The sequence below is a fragment of the Protopterus annectens genome, chromosome 2.part0, assembly GCF_019279795.1.
Source record: "Protopterus annectens isolate FY-2018-M chromosome 2.part0, PAN1.0, whole genome shotgun sequence".
Classification (NCBI taxonomy): domain Eukaryota; kingdom Metazoa; phylum Chordata; order Ceratodontiformes; family Protopteridae; genus Protopterus; species Protopterus annectens.
Genome location: NC_056728.1, coordinates 1948359339 through 1948375536, shown reverse-complemented (window position 1 = coordinate 1948375536; position 16198 = coordinate 1948359339). Strand labels below are relative to the sequence as shown.

Genomic DNA, 16198 nt, shown 5'->3' with positions numbered 1-16198 from the left:
AATGTGCCTAGCTAATGCGTTCCCCTCTTCTTCCTTATTGATAGCATAGATATGCTCTCTAACTCTATCCGTCAGGGTACGGTTTGTCATCCCTATGTAAAAACTCTGACATTTTATGCAGTAGGCTAAATAAATGACATCTCTAGTCTTGCCGTCTGCATAATGTTTCAAAACATATCTATAGTTAGCAGAAGGATGTACAAAATAATTATTATTACACATATATTGGCAATGATTACATCCCCTACAACCAAATGTACCTTCCCACTTTGATTCAGTTCTCTTGTTCAAAAACATGGTGTCATTATAACACAATAGTCTTTTAAGAGACTTATTGTTGCAATAAGAAAAACTGGGTTGTTCTCCCACTACCTCTCTTGACATCTCATCAGAAGTGAGTATCTGCAAGTTCTCATTAATAATCCTACTAATAGTTCTATTATTGCTAGCATAGAATAAAACCATCCTACATTTCTGAGAATAAGTAGTTCTGCTAAAAGAAGCTGTAGAGGCTCCATTCATTTGATTTCTGCTAAATAATGGTCACCCTCTATCAGATCTATCAATGAAATCTGGATCTTCCAACCTTTCACATTCATTAGATTTATATCCTCTCATCATAAATTCATTTTTTAGAGTAACTAGTGCTCTCTCACAAGTCGATTGTGAACTTGTGAGCCTAGACACCCTCAGACCCTGACTTTGTATAACATTCTTGTACACATGCTGAGGATGCATACTCTGTCTGTGGAGGAGGTTGTTTCTCCTACATTCCTTCCTGTGCATTTCCGTATGAACCTGAACTCCATCTATCATCACAGATACATCTAAGAACACAATTGTTTTCAGAAGACCATTCAGCAGTAAATTCAAGAAACAACGTGGTAGAATTGATATAATCCAAAAAAGATAGTAGCTCACTTAAAGGATCCCCTCCATAAAAAGAAAATATCATCCACAAAACGTAAACAATAAAGTTGGATTTTTTTCAACCAAGCTTCTCAGATTTATTTAGAGAAACAGCTGAGAAGCTTGGTTGATGCTACTGATACCATCTTAAAAGACACACACAATTTTCTCTCTACTCTATCTAGTTTTGTGCATTCTGATGTTTTTGAACCTAATATTATTTTGTGACCCTAGATGTTGTGTCCCTCTTTACTAAGATTCCTAATGATACAGGAATTGAATTTATTAGGGAGTTTCTTAGATTCAACAATGTTCCTGGAGAAAAAATTCCAACTATATTGTTTTTTGTTGGAATTAGTCTTAACAAATAGTGTTTTTTCCTTTAATGATCAATATTTTCTTCAAACTAAAGTAGTAGCCATGGGCACCCCATGTGCTAACACTTATGCAAATTTAGTGATGGCACAATGGGAGAGAAATTTTGTTATGGATAATAAGAGATATTCCAGGTATATTCCCTATTACAAGTATTTTGTGGATGATATTTTCTTTTTATGGAGGGGCCCCTTAAGTGAGCTACTATCTTTTTTGGATTATATGAATTCTACCACATTGTTTCTTGAATTTACTGATGAATGGTCTTCAAAAAAATTGTGTTCTTATATGTATCTGTGATGATAGATGGAGTTCAGGTTCATACGGAATTGCTCAGGAAGGAATGTAGAAGAAACAACCTCCTCCATAGACAGAGTATGCATCCTCAGCATGTGTACAAGAATGTCATACAAAGTCAGGGTCTGAGGGTGTCTAGGCTCACAAGTTCACAATCAACTTGTGAGAGAGCACTAGTTACTTTAAAAAATGAATTTATGATGAGAGGATATAAATCTAATGAATGTGAAAGGTTGGAAGATCCAGATTTCATTGATAGATCTGATAGAGGGTGACCATTATTTAGCAGAAACCAAATGAATGGAGCCTCTACAGCTCCTTTTAGCAGAACTACTAATTCTCAGAAATGTAGGATGGTTTTATCCTATGCTAGCAATAATAGAACTATTACTAGGATTATTAATGAGAACTGGCAGATACTCACTTCTGATGAGAAGTCAAGAGAGGTAGTGGGAGAACAACCCAGTTTTTCTTATTGCAACAATAAGTCTATTAAAAAACTATTGTGTTATAATGACACCATGTTTTTGAACAAGAGAATTGAATCAAAGCGGCAAGGTACATTTGGTTGTAGAGGATGCAATCATTGCCAATATATGTGTAATAAGAATTATTTTGTACATCATCTACTAACTATAGATATGTTTTTAAACTTATCCAGACTGTAAGCCTAGATATGTCATTTATTTAGCTTACTGCATAAAATGTCCGAGTTTTTACATAGGGATGACAAACCATACCCTGAGGGATAGAGTTAGAGAGCATATCTATGCTATCAATAAGGAAGATGAGGGGAATGCATTAGCTAGGCACATTTCACAACATAGAACCACCCATAGATTCCTATTTTTGATCCTCGAATTAGTGCCAAGGATATGTAGGCTAGGAAATTTTAAAATTAAGACAGAGCAATGTGAAACTAAGTGGATAGTTAGGATGCAAGCCGATAAAGGGTCTGGTCTTAATGATAAAGAAGTGCTAAGGCCATTTTTAGCTGAAAGACCATTGATGCATTCATTTTTATTTATGTGATTTTTTAAGACACATATTTATATGTATTGTTACATATATTGTTATATATATTAGATTTATGTGATTCACTAGATACCTTTTATAATGTATAGTGTTTTAGCCATATTTATATATTTATACTTGTACTTAATTTTGAGTTAATGTATTCTAAAAATCTTTATATAGTTCTATATATCTTTAAATGTGTGATGTATGAGTAATTGAATCAATTAATTGGTTTTATTTAATTGTTTTTCTATATAAGTGAAGTGATTTAAGCAAAGTATTGTTAAAGTCTGAGGAAGTGTCCATCGAGACATGAAAGCGCTTACTGAATTGAATTAATCCATTTGCCTGTTCTTGCCTTGTTTGCTCTCTCTTTTTCAGTCATTAAAAATTACAAATAACAGAAATAGAAGATGCTCTGAATGATGTGGAAAAAAGACTGCCAGAAGACAAAAATAACACTGATTATTTATTAAAGCAGAACACACTTTTGTCAAACAAAATTGATCTGGAAAACAGATCTCGACGAAATAATATTTGCATTTTCGGTCCGTCAGAGATAAGTGAAGGTAATAATCTAACAAGTTTTTTGACATCTTGGCTCTCTGGTACACTTAAACTGCCTGAAGCTTTGCATATGAGATTGAGAGAACACATAGGTCCCTTGCTATGGCTCCATCCAATAAAAACACTGCTCCGAGATCTGTTATAGTTAAATTCTTCTCATCGCAGGCAAATAACTAATTCTTAAATCTACATGGGGATAATCTCCAATCAAACTAAATGAAAGGATAGTGAGATTTCACAATGACTATTTTTTTACATTAATTTCGAAAAGGAAATGTTTTTGCCATTAATCAAAGAACTGAAGAAGAAACAGATCATTCCATTTACTTTTTCAAGCAAGACTAAAAATATTTCTTCCTGATGAGATAAAAATCTTCGAGGACTTAGATTCTGCATTAACCTTCATAAAAACCAAAAAAAAAAAATTTTATAGCATAAAGATATGAAATGGAATACCAGCTTCCTGAAAAGAATAGCAGAAAGAAATGGACGGTGATTTTTGAAAAGAAGAAGAAATTAAAATAAAAATGGCTTTTTGTTTATATAATATATATGTGTTGTCTTACAGGTTCCTTTTCAATTATATATGATACCATCTTCACATTATAAGAGAATTCACCAAACATTCATATAATAAAAGGAAAACTAAGATGTATGTTAAAGGTAATTTCCTTAACCAAACTTATTTTTATTTTTAATATGTCTGCACACTAAACTATTCAATTCTTATTAATAATTGAATGTTTGCTTATCTTTAACATAAGAGATTGAGTTGGGAGACTTATTATTAATGTCTGCTTGTTTAGAGTGATGAAAGTGATGTTACTGTGGTAGTCAGCTTGGATGTACGTGTAAACAATTTATAAAATTTATTTACATTTAGAATGAGTGAAAAGAGTCACTCTCGCCTTCATACAGAACTCCCCTGGTTTGTAACACTGCTAGTTACAGATGTTTGCACACATTGAATGAAGCCGAATAGGGCAGTGAATGCAACAGATTAGTTTTTATTATTTTTCTTTCAGCTATTTCCATCTCCATCTAAGTGGTGTTTGTCCTCTTTTATCTGAACCTGGCTGTATTATAATCACAAAAGACACTTTGAAATGTCTTGTAAAATAATTTTGATCGTGATTCTTTGGCCAGGGAATAAAAACGGAGCTTTTTAATAACAATATTTACCATTATGGATAATTGTTTTGCTTCTTTTAGTTGACTAAATATTAGTGGCATGATGGCAACCTCTAGAAGTGGGAATTTATGCTCTGGGAAGTGATTTTGAAGAAGCGTGTGTGTGTGTGTGTGTGTGTGTGTGTGTGTGTGTGTGTGTGTGTGCAGTTGACTTGAACCACCGAGATTTTACACAGTTGTCCTACTGAATGTTGTGGAGCTCCCTTGATAGAATGATGCCTTTCCTTTCTCTATTGCACTCTTGCCAATTTTATGGACAGATAAAAACGTGATCAGTGAACTCCACATATATTACATCTATGTGAGCGATAAGGTGATCGAATATATTAAACACTACAAATGAATGCTGCTTATATTCGTGGTATATACCATTGCAATGTTTTTTTATTTCTTGTCCATTGAGATTGTTGTGGTATTCTAGATCTAGTTATTAAACATTGATGTGATGTCCTCTAAAGCGATATGCTGATGGCGAGAACTTGATGTGTAGTGGCTTTTGATTTGCTCAGTGCTTGTCATGATGATCTGGGGAATGATGGCTGATGTAGGTGGTGAAGCACAATGCCTTTTTTTTTCTCTTTTCCAGTCTTTGGTATGTTGATGCTTGATTAAATGGCTGCAAATTGAAACATTTCATTTGTTGTTTGTGATGGTGATGCTACTTGGCTTGCTGATATCAGAAATTGTAGCTGGGATGTTCGGACTGTATTGTGGACAGAGGGATTAAGGGAATGAGAAAAACTGGTCAGAAGAGCAGAATGGGACAGTATTTGTTGAGGAACATTGTGAAATAATGTGCTGTATTGTGGGGCAGAGTGTAACATGAGGAGATAGTGCTTGCAGTGCTTAGATGAGCACATGAAGATGCAGTTCTTAGGTAAAAATTTCTACACTGCTTGCAATGACACTTCACATACTTTCTCGCCCAAAACAAAAATATTGTAATATTGCAGTCTGTATATTCATTTCTTGTCATATAATGTTTACCTTAAAACAAAAAAACGGTATTATGGCTAAACTAATTACACTCTGGATATGTAGGAAGATATTTCAATTATATCAGCTTTGATTGAAAACAAAGTTTGTTGATTTAACAATTATAAAGCTGAGGAACAGTCAATAAGGCTTTTTGACAATAATAATAAAGGATTGGGTGGCACATAAAGAAAGTATCATGAAAACAGCAGCATTTATTTATATTTTGCAAACTTTGGTTAAGAGTGTTTTGATGTCTTTCATATGTTGGCAGCCCATTCCATATAGCTTGTCCCATTCTGGATATATTTTTTTCACTTGTTGATAGTTTAAATCTGATGATGAGGGATAGCATTTACAACCCTTAAATGAACACATGAAAATGCAGTTTTACAGTAAAGATTTCTGCACCGCTCGCATTAACTCTTCATTTATTTTCCCACCATAAAACAAAAGTGTGTTGCTACAGTCTGTATGTGCATTACCTATCATAAAAGTTTACCTCAAAATAAAGAGAATAATTGATATTGAACTTAAATAAACACAGATAACAAGTCAAAAGTACAAATACCCATAACACCTAATTAGAGACTGTACCTTAAACAAAAAAATGTATATTTGGCTAATGAAATAATGAATGCAATAAAAAGGTCACAACATATTGCATTACATGTCACAGGACACATGGTTTTATGCAAATATCACAATAAACTGTCAATGACCAAAACAAAAATGTGATATAATTGCATATATCAGTAATTAATGTTTAAAATATGTAAGTTGCTTCATAATAAACTGAACAATAACAGAAATGCTTATAAACTTATGCCTGATACATGAAGTATGTTATGTTTTTTGCAGACATTGACTAAATTAATTAACGTGAACAAACCCATTAAGATTGTTTTCATTGGCTGACTAACAGACGGATTTATATAATAGCCAAAATAGACCTGAATAAAAGGTACTTGTCAAGTAGGTTTGAGATTAATGGCAGAGTAGTAAATGTAATGGTAAAATGTAAGAAAGATATCTAGTCTTTAAAATCAAGTATAAAACCTCATATATATAGAAATAATCAATAAGAGGCATAGCAGTATCAACTTTTGCAAGTAGAAAATATAAATACTGCATACTGTAAGTTATGCCAAACACTAGTTTGTATAATAGTGGTTTGGTTTAACAGTATAAAAGATAAGAGATGAGACTTGGAAAGATATTGCAACTATAGATATTGTCACTGTACTATGAGCAGAAGTACATAAGTGAATACATTTTCTGAAAAAAATAACAAATGTCACCATTTAAGTAAATGACAATAAATGTTATATTAACTATTCAGGCTGCAGACTTTGCATAATATCTTCAAAGTAATAAATTGCAGTTAAATGATTCAAAGCATTGAATAAGTGTGAAGGAATTTGTTTAGATTCTCAATCCTTTAAGTCTGATGTCATAAATAAACAAAATGATATATGTTAGTCTTCAATTATTAATTTTAATCTATTTTTTGTAAATGGAAATTTGTATATAATCAACACTAAATAGAACATATTTAAATTACTGACTCGTATAAAGTTGCAGATGGTATATTTGTAGTCCACAGCTATTACAGTTTCATAATTGACTGCAGCAGAATACCTAAGAGCAGAAATACATATAGGTGAAATTCAATTGTTAACTCTAGACAATCCTGAGATGCACAATATACCTTTAAAATACTGGCTGTTTGTAAGCACCTTCATACATTAAAACATATGTACTGTTTTTGAAAATAAGAACTGTCTAACTTATAGTAAGTTTCTAAAGACCTGGCAAACTTTATAAAAGTAATTTATTTTCAACATTTCAGGAATTTCAAACTAATAGTTCTAAATGTCAGTCTTACTGTTTCTGCATCAACAAAATTACTTATTGTATATAAAATGTTGTATCGAGTTTATACAAGATTTTTCTATATGTACGATTGATTGTATGTATGTATGTATGTATATATATATATATATATATATATATATATGTGTGTGTGTGTGTGTGTGTGTGTACATACGTATGTGCATTGGTAGATATATGTTTATGTGCATTAAAGGTGTATATATTTTGTTATGCATAGACAATTATTATAATTTACCTGCTTAGTAAAACATTGAATTTATATAGAGTTAGTCAATATGAGAGTTGATATAATTCCTATGATATTCCAATTTTCTTCCTAGACATAATATAACAATTTAATTATAGTATGGTTGCACTGATATAATTTTGCTTCTACTGCTAAGTAGAATGACTTCAATAGATTCACTGTTCAAGTCTGGAGTTTTATACTCCATATTTATTGTTACATGTGTTTTTGGATTATATATTCACACTCAGGTGTCTACAAAATCATACAACTTGAACATCAATAGTATTACACATTTCTTGAGTTTTTTTATACATTTCTTGTGTTTTTTTATCACCAATACAAAGTGTTCTGTAGATACAACTGGATCATTATATTCTGTTTCTCAAAATGCCTTAAATTACTTGTTCTTAAGATTAAAATATGACAAAACTAAAATACATTTCAATCAATATAAATGGGTTAAACAGTGGTTGCAAAATAAATAATTTCTATAAATACATAAAATTATTTTCACCACAGTTAATATTTATCCAAGAAACACTTTTAGTAACAGAAGATGTAGTGAAACTTAATAAACATTGTACAGTTATAACAAGTTCCCAATTTGGACAGAAAGGAAGTGGAGTAGCTATTCTTTGGAATAATACTCTACCATTACCAAATATCCTGAGCATGTATGGTGATGATAAAGGCATGTTATGTTTAGTAAATTTACAATTCAACTCAAATATATATTCGCTTGTTAACATTTATTGGATGCCAGGAGTGGGTGTTAAAACTGCCAACCTTCAATTGGATAAGATTTTTCAGAACTCAAAGGGAAGCCTTATTGTGGCAGGAGACTTAATTTGTATTCTTTATTAAAAAGATGCCAGTGCTATGGAAAAACAGAATATCAGCCACAGCAAAAGCTTTAATAAATTTTAACAACCTTCTTAATATTAAGGATACTAATGAATATCTAGTTAGTGACGCTCTTTTTTTACTCACTTTTCGAATAGACATGGTACTCACTCCAAAATGGACAGAATATTTCTTTCCAATGATTTAATCACTTATTTAAATAAAGTTAAAGTAGTTTCTTGTCCAGTCTCAGACCACAATGCTATAACTCTTGATTTTTTTTGAATGACAATACAAATGTTCAGATTGAAACAATCCCAGCTTATATTACTAACCTAAAAGATTTCAAGGAATTCTTTAACAAAGAGATTGAAACATAACATAGAATTTAATAATACAAAAGATGTTTCACAAGTATATATATATATATATATATATATATATATATGTCTACCTGATAACACCGACACGCCAAAACACAGACAAAGAAATAACCGACATGAAAAAAATGACAAAAAAGAAAGCTCAAAAACACGAAACTTCACAATCCCGACAATCAACAAAACAAATACCTTTCCCGAAAAACACACACATCACAAGCACACCCAAAACCTTACAAACCTACACTAAACCTTACATACACAACTATCTATGCACTAACCTTAACCCAAACCCTAACCCTAAGGTCCGTCACTATCGCACACTTACTTTACCCACACACTAACCCTAACTCACTTAATCCACCCCTAACCCTTTACTCTGTCACTATTGCACACTTACCTTACCTGCACCCTAACCCTAACTCACTTAATCTGCCCCAAACCCTCAAGTCCGTCACTATCTCACACTTACCTTACCCGCACCCTTAACTCACTTAACCTGCCCATAAACCTAAAGTCCATCACTATCACACACTTACCTGACCCACACCCTACCCTAATGTTCGGCACTATCATACACTTAACTTACACACACCCTGACCTTAACATCCATCCCTATCACACACTTACATTAACATGTCGGAGTTCTCAGTGTCAGGATTCTCAACTGTCAGTCTCCTCCATTGTTGATCTTCCAGTGTCAGTGTTCTTGTTGTCGGCATTCTGCAATTTCATCATTTTCGGGTAGACCTATACACACACACACACACATATATATATATATATATATATATATATATATATATATATATAAAATGCTCTTAAATCCCATTTAAACAGAAAAATTCTAAACTGGCATTCTTTAAAAAGCAATGGGACAAAGACTTAATAGATATACAACAAAAAATTGATAGACTAAAGTTAGAAGAACAAACCGGTAACTGTAACTTGTCAGACAAAATAAATACCATGAAAAATAACTATTTCGAAATTGTAAACCACAAAACAAAAATAAATTTAGAAAAAAATAAAACTAGTGAATCATACAACAAATCCAAAATGTTTACATAAAATTGCATCTAGAACAAAAATAATGATTCAAACAAGACATATTAAAGAACTATATATTGAAGATAATAAAGGGAGAGTCACTGCAATTGAAAATATTCTCAATGAATTTAGAAAACATTTAATTAAACATAATCAAAATAATCCAGTAATGGATCAATAGGAAATGATAAAAATATTCATTAGAAAATATACTAAAAATAAGATAACAGATTAACAACTGAGAACAATTGATAAACCCATATTAATGACTGAACTTACAAATCAAATCAGTAAGATACAACTAAATAAAGCCCCAGAAAATTATGCCATAATACCTGAACTTTATAAATTAATGCACAAAAATGCCATTAAATATATTACTTCTTAAATTCCAAACAGTAAAACATTTAGTAAAAGTTCCACCATCATGGAAGTACTCACTTATTTCACCAATATTGAAATCAGAAAAGGATCCATCAAAATGTACCTCTTACAGGCCAACCTCATTGCTAAATGTTGACTAAAAATTATTTATGTCTATAATAGCACATAGAATTTAACAATTTTTACCTGGCCTAATTCATAATGAGCAAACTGGTTTTATAAGAAACAGAAGCACTTATGATAATATCAAAAGAATGTTAACTACAATTGGCTAAGTCAACAATATAAATGATAATTTAACCTTAGTAAGTCTAGATATTAACCATGCTTTTGATGCAGTCATTTGGAATTATTTTTGATTAATATTGCAGGAATATAATTTTCAAAGGATTTCAAACAACTTATAAAAAATCTTTACGTTAATTCATTAGCTTACATAAAAATAGGGTCTTATGTGTTGCAATCAATACAGATAACTAAAAGAACAAAACAAGGCTGCCCACTGTCCCTTTTCTTATTTACACTGGTTATGGAACCCTTTGCAAATTATATAAGCTCTAACAAAGATATAGTAGACGTACAGTTTAATCATACTTCTATTTGCTGATGCCATTTTATTAATGTTGAAGGACAGTAAAAACTTTCTTAATTGTCTTTTCAAGTCTATCAAAAAAATCCAGTCTTAATCAGGCCTTTCATTCAATGAGGATAAAACAAAAACCTTATGTATAAATCCTAATTTTTTTGGTATGTCCAAAAACATTTTTAAATATATAGTCAAAGATCATAAAATAACTTAACTTGGAATTATATTAACTAAGGATATAAAAGAAGCTATTAATATAAACTACACCAACTGTTTAGTTAAAATCAAACTCTAATCAATAAATGGAATAAATTTATATTTACAAGGGAAGATTGATATTTAATAATAAAGATGATATTATTAACAAAATACTATATGTTATATAGTCACTGTCTCGACCCATTCCAAAACAGTATATAAAAGCATTCAACACACTGATGCTTAAATTTCTTTGTCATTCCTACAAACCCAGACTGGCACTTAATCATCATATAAGATGTTGATCATACGGCGGAATTTATCTACCTAACATAGACTTATACTTAATATCAAGTATTATGAAGATTATTATCTATTGGACAAACAAGAAATATTATGCTAAATTAAGAGATATACATGAAAGTATTTGCTTAAAATGTAATCCTAGAAAACATGAATGTCACAATAATTTAATCAAAAATGATTTTCTCTAGTTCTAAAGGACTTTATTTTAGAACACCAAAGCATAGTGATAAATTCAAAATGTATTCTTACAACAATTAATAATTTCAGAAACATTATATACAAAGATCTAGAATACAAAGCCTGGTTGTTTCTGACATTTCCTATATCATACACAAAAAACAATAGTGATACATTTAATACATTCACACTGAATGCTTTCAAGGATAAACAGTTAATATACTGGTATCAGTTTATAAATAAAGAAAAATTAAATAGTTTAGATTATATTTTAAATAAATTTAACATACATGATGAAATATGGTTAGATAAACAAAATTGTAGGTTACACAGAGAGAGAAAAAATAAATCTGATGCATATATCAATTAAAGAAGAGATACCTAAATTTGCAGAATTTTTATATTACTGATGCATCAGGATATTACATAAAAAGGTCTCATCTAAAATATACAAGATTAATAAGGTAAAGACAAATGATTGTAAAGATAACTATTGGAATTATTTTAGGGCTATTAATAACTATCTCCCTTGTAGTAGTGAGAACATTATAATGATCTCATCTTCAGCTCAAACCACAATGTCTTTGAAAGGGAAATTATTTTCTTGGAAATTTCTACATAAAACTTTCATTACTCCGCACAAAGCTGAACTCATGTTTAATAAGAAAATCAAATGTTGTAGATATGGTCTGGAACTTAGAGTTGACTGGCAGCACATGATTTGTGATTATATATAATTAAACCATTCTGGAAGGATGTTGGTCTTTTTTACACACAGTATTCATTGATAGCTTCATGTTAAACAATTCCTTAATCCTTTTCAATGTGGCAATTCTCCCATGTGTCAAAACTGATTATCCTCTTCTTTGGTGTCTTCTGACTTTTGCAAGGAAAGTAATCACAAAAAAATTGGAAGAAGATGTTAACACTATCAGTGAAAGAATTTCTGAATATTGCAACCTAAACCTGTCAACTAGAGATAACATAAATTAAAGGAAGAACCACCAAAGCAACTTCTACACTAAATTCATGGATCAGACTCAAGAATCTGTTAAATAAACAACAAATTGTTACGAAAGATTCATAAACTGAAACAATAATTAATATAATGAATATAATCGGCATCTTTCTTATTCACATAGTCACCTTGTATATAGTTGATGTTGCTGTTTTTTGTTGTTAAGGAAATATTTGTTTTTATTCATTAATGTAAAGTTCATACTTATGGTTATTATTTCTTTGTTATTCAATTCATATTCTTCAATAAAGCATTTTACGAGGAAAAAAAATAAATATTGAGGGAGCAAATGGCAGGAACTAAGGAAATGATTGTCTTGAGCTGGGACACAGAATCTGAATTGTCTAGGCAAAGTAATGCCTTAATAAGTTAAATGTTATTGACTGCCAAAAGGAAAATGGAAAACAAAAATCTAAACCAAATGTAAATGGAATGCTGAATATTGTAATGAAGATGAAAGAATTGAAGGGCTGGATCTTTAAAAAGAAAAGGAGCAAATTGCATAGACATAAATGGAATGTGTGGAAATAATATATACAGAATAATGTTTGGGAGAAGTGAGCCTTAAGGGAAGGCAAGAAATTAACAATTTATGTAACACTGGAATAAATTCAGTTGTTAAAATAGAAAAAAAACATGTAATGTGGTTTGTTTGCTTTTTTGTTAAAGTATGTGAGCCTCTATCCTAAGTGATAATTTAATAAAGATGTTAAAATGTACAATTTTGCAAAAAAAAAGTTAAATATAGAGGATTATATTTGGGTCACCTATTGTGAGATGTTAGTGTCTTAGAGAAACTGACTTCTTAACGCAAGGGAGATGTACGTATAGTTATAGACCCATTTATTTACACACACACACACACACACACACACATATATATATATATATATATATATATATATATATATATATATATATATATATATGTGTGTGTGTGTGTGTGTGTGTGTGTGTAGAGCAAGAGAGAGAGAGAGTGGCATTCCTTGGACTCTTGGACTGCTGCAATGTCAGTGTCACTGACACTGACATAATTACATTGGCAAACAAACTTGGACACACTTCTTCAAATGATCAGAGGCTGTGTGTGTGTGTGCGTGTGTGTGTGTGTGTGTGTGTGTGTGTGTGTGTGTGTGTGTGTGTGTGTGTGTGTTTGTGTGTGTGTGTGTGTGTATAGAGCAAGAGAGAGAGAGAGAGAGAGAGAGAGAGTGGCATTCCTTGGACTCTTGGACTGCTGCAATGTCAGTGTCACTGACACTGACATAATTACATTGGCAAACAAATTTGGACACACTTCTTCAAATGATCAGAGGCTATTCCTCTTGCATTTACAGGGTGATAATCCCCCTGCACCCCCATATGGGGGATACATCCTTACCCTGACATCCATGTTAATTATTCATTTAATCTCTGAGATTGCACAACCCAGAAGGAAAGGCCATATTCACCAGTCCCAGGGATTGTTCATTGTGACCATCTATTTTGCTGAACAAATTGTGTCAACAATGCAGATGGCAATTTTAGCTTAAGTTGACTATGAGCAGCTAACCCATTCATATATCTATGTATATCTATCTCTGTTATCTATCTATCTATATATCTATATAGGTCTACTGCTTTTCCTTGAATACCACGTATTCAAAAAAGAGCAGTAGACTGCTCAGTTATGTGAAAGTGCACTTATTCGAAAGTGCACTTTCGCAAACTCGGCTTCTACGAACGGATAGCACCACAGTGGAGGACAGCAGGAAAACATGCTATGTCCTCCACTGTAGTGTGGTAGTTATGGACCTTAGGGATAGGGCGTGGGTCATGGTAAGGGGATAGCTAGTAGGGCTATCCCCTTACCATGACCTGCACCCTAACTCTGAGGTCTTTAACTACTGGACTAAAATCAGTTGCAGCCCGTTCGCTGAAGCAGGTTTCATGAAAGTGCACTTTTGATTAAGTGCACTTTCGCGTAACACAGGGTCTACTGTGTGAGTTCGAAGAAGTGTATTTTCGAACTTATACAGTAGACCCATGTGTATATATATATATATATATATATATATATATATATATATATATATATATATATATATGGATTCACTTTAGAAGACTGAAAGCCTATAACACTGAAATTCGAAACACTGAGACCAAAATCTTGAAAATTCAAAACACTCAAAACTCAAAACATTGAATCCCATAACATTGAAAATACATAGGAAACCAACATGTACTATATTCCAGCACAACTGCATACTGGAACAAAAATCAAACCAAATTACACTTCTTCAAATATAAGCAGGGGGGCAAGCACACCTGCACTCCCTGCTACTTAAATATATCAACTCCGAGATCACACTACACTACACTAAAATGTTTTATGTTGTAGTATAGCAAGTAAGAAGATAATATGACTGAGGTTACCTATGAAGCTCTGCTAAGTATCGGAGAGATATATAGTAATGTATAATATTTTTACAAAGAACTGGTGTTTCTAAGAGAAGGTTGAGGATAGTTTTTTTTACAATTTAAACATTCAGTCATGAAGTGCAGAATGGTACTTTTGCCATTTTGTTCTGTGTAGAGCAATCTCAGAGTTGATATATTTAAGTAGCAGGGGGTGTGAGGGGTACATGCTTATAGTTGGAGAAGTGAAATCTGGTTTGTTTTTTATTTGTTTCTGTATATAGTTGCGCTGGAATATATTAAATGTTGGTTTCCTATGTATTTTCATTGTTATGGGATTCAATACTTTGAATTTTCAGTGTTTTGAATTTTCAAAATTTTGGTCACAGTGTTTTCATTTTCAATGTTATGGACTTTCAATCTTTTAAAGTGAATATATATATATATATATATATATATATATATATATATATATATATATATATATATAATATAGCTACATATATGTATGTGAATATATACATACACACATATATATCTATATCTATCTTTACACACACACATATATATATATATATATATATATATATATATATATATATATATATATATATATACACACACACACACACACACACACACACACATAGAGAGAGGTACATATACATATAGAGAAATATAGATGGGCTAAGTAATGCTAGGTGCCTGCAGACTGGCTGACAGGGATGTGTAAAAATGTTCAGTTTGAACCAAAATAAGTCTCCCGACAAGTGATCACATACCATTATGTCTATGAATAAATATAAAAATAAATTTATGGATGAATAAATACATGGCACATTCCCAGTAACATATGCTGAGTTCTGCAATGCAATGCTATTACTGAACTCATCTAGGCTTCCAAGTCCAAGGTTCACTAATTAGGCTGTGCCAGAAAACACCTCGCAGTACTGCTCTGTATAATCACATGCATAAGGTTCTACTTATAAGCATAGCTCATATTAAGCTAAATGCTGTCGGTTCAGTGACTAAGCAATGTATAGGATTACCTTACCTATCACAAAACAAGGCAAGGAAATAAAACTATTGTATGATGCCTAGGACTGTTTTTTCTTTTTGATCACAGCAGAGATTGATGTTTTATTGTGAACTTGTATGCAGTAAGCATTTGCTTGGATGGCAGTTAGACTTCACACTTTATTAGCACCATCGCATCTAGATAATCTTTAAAGCATATTTTAATGCCGGCCCACAAGGGCATTATAATAATTTATTTTAGCTGCAGTTGCAGGAGTCAAGTTTTATCACATAAACATGACTTGTTTATGTACCTCATTGAAAAGGAGCATTTCGGTGCAAGCATAGTTATAAAACAGTTAACTGTAAATCTTATGGCTTTAAGTGAT

At 31.8% G+C, this 16198-nt stretch overlaps 1 protein-coding gene across 1 annotated transcript in view; it reads left to right on the top strand.

Moving 5' to 3' along the window:
• Positions 1–16198, top strand: part of MYOM2 (myomesin 2) — a 688720-nt gene that overhangs the window by 517598 nt on the left and 154924 nt on the right. The gene's annotated exons all lie outside the window — the stretch shown is intronic.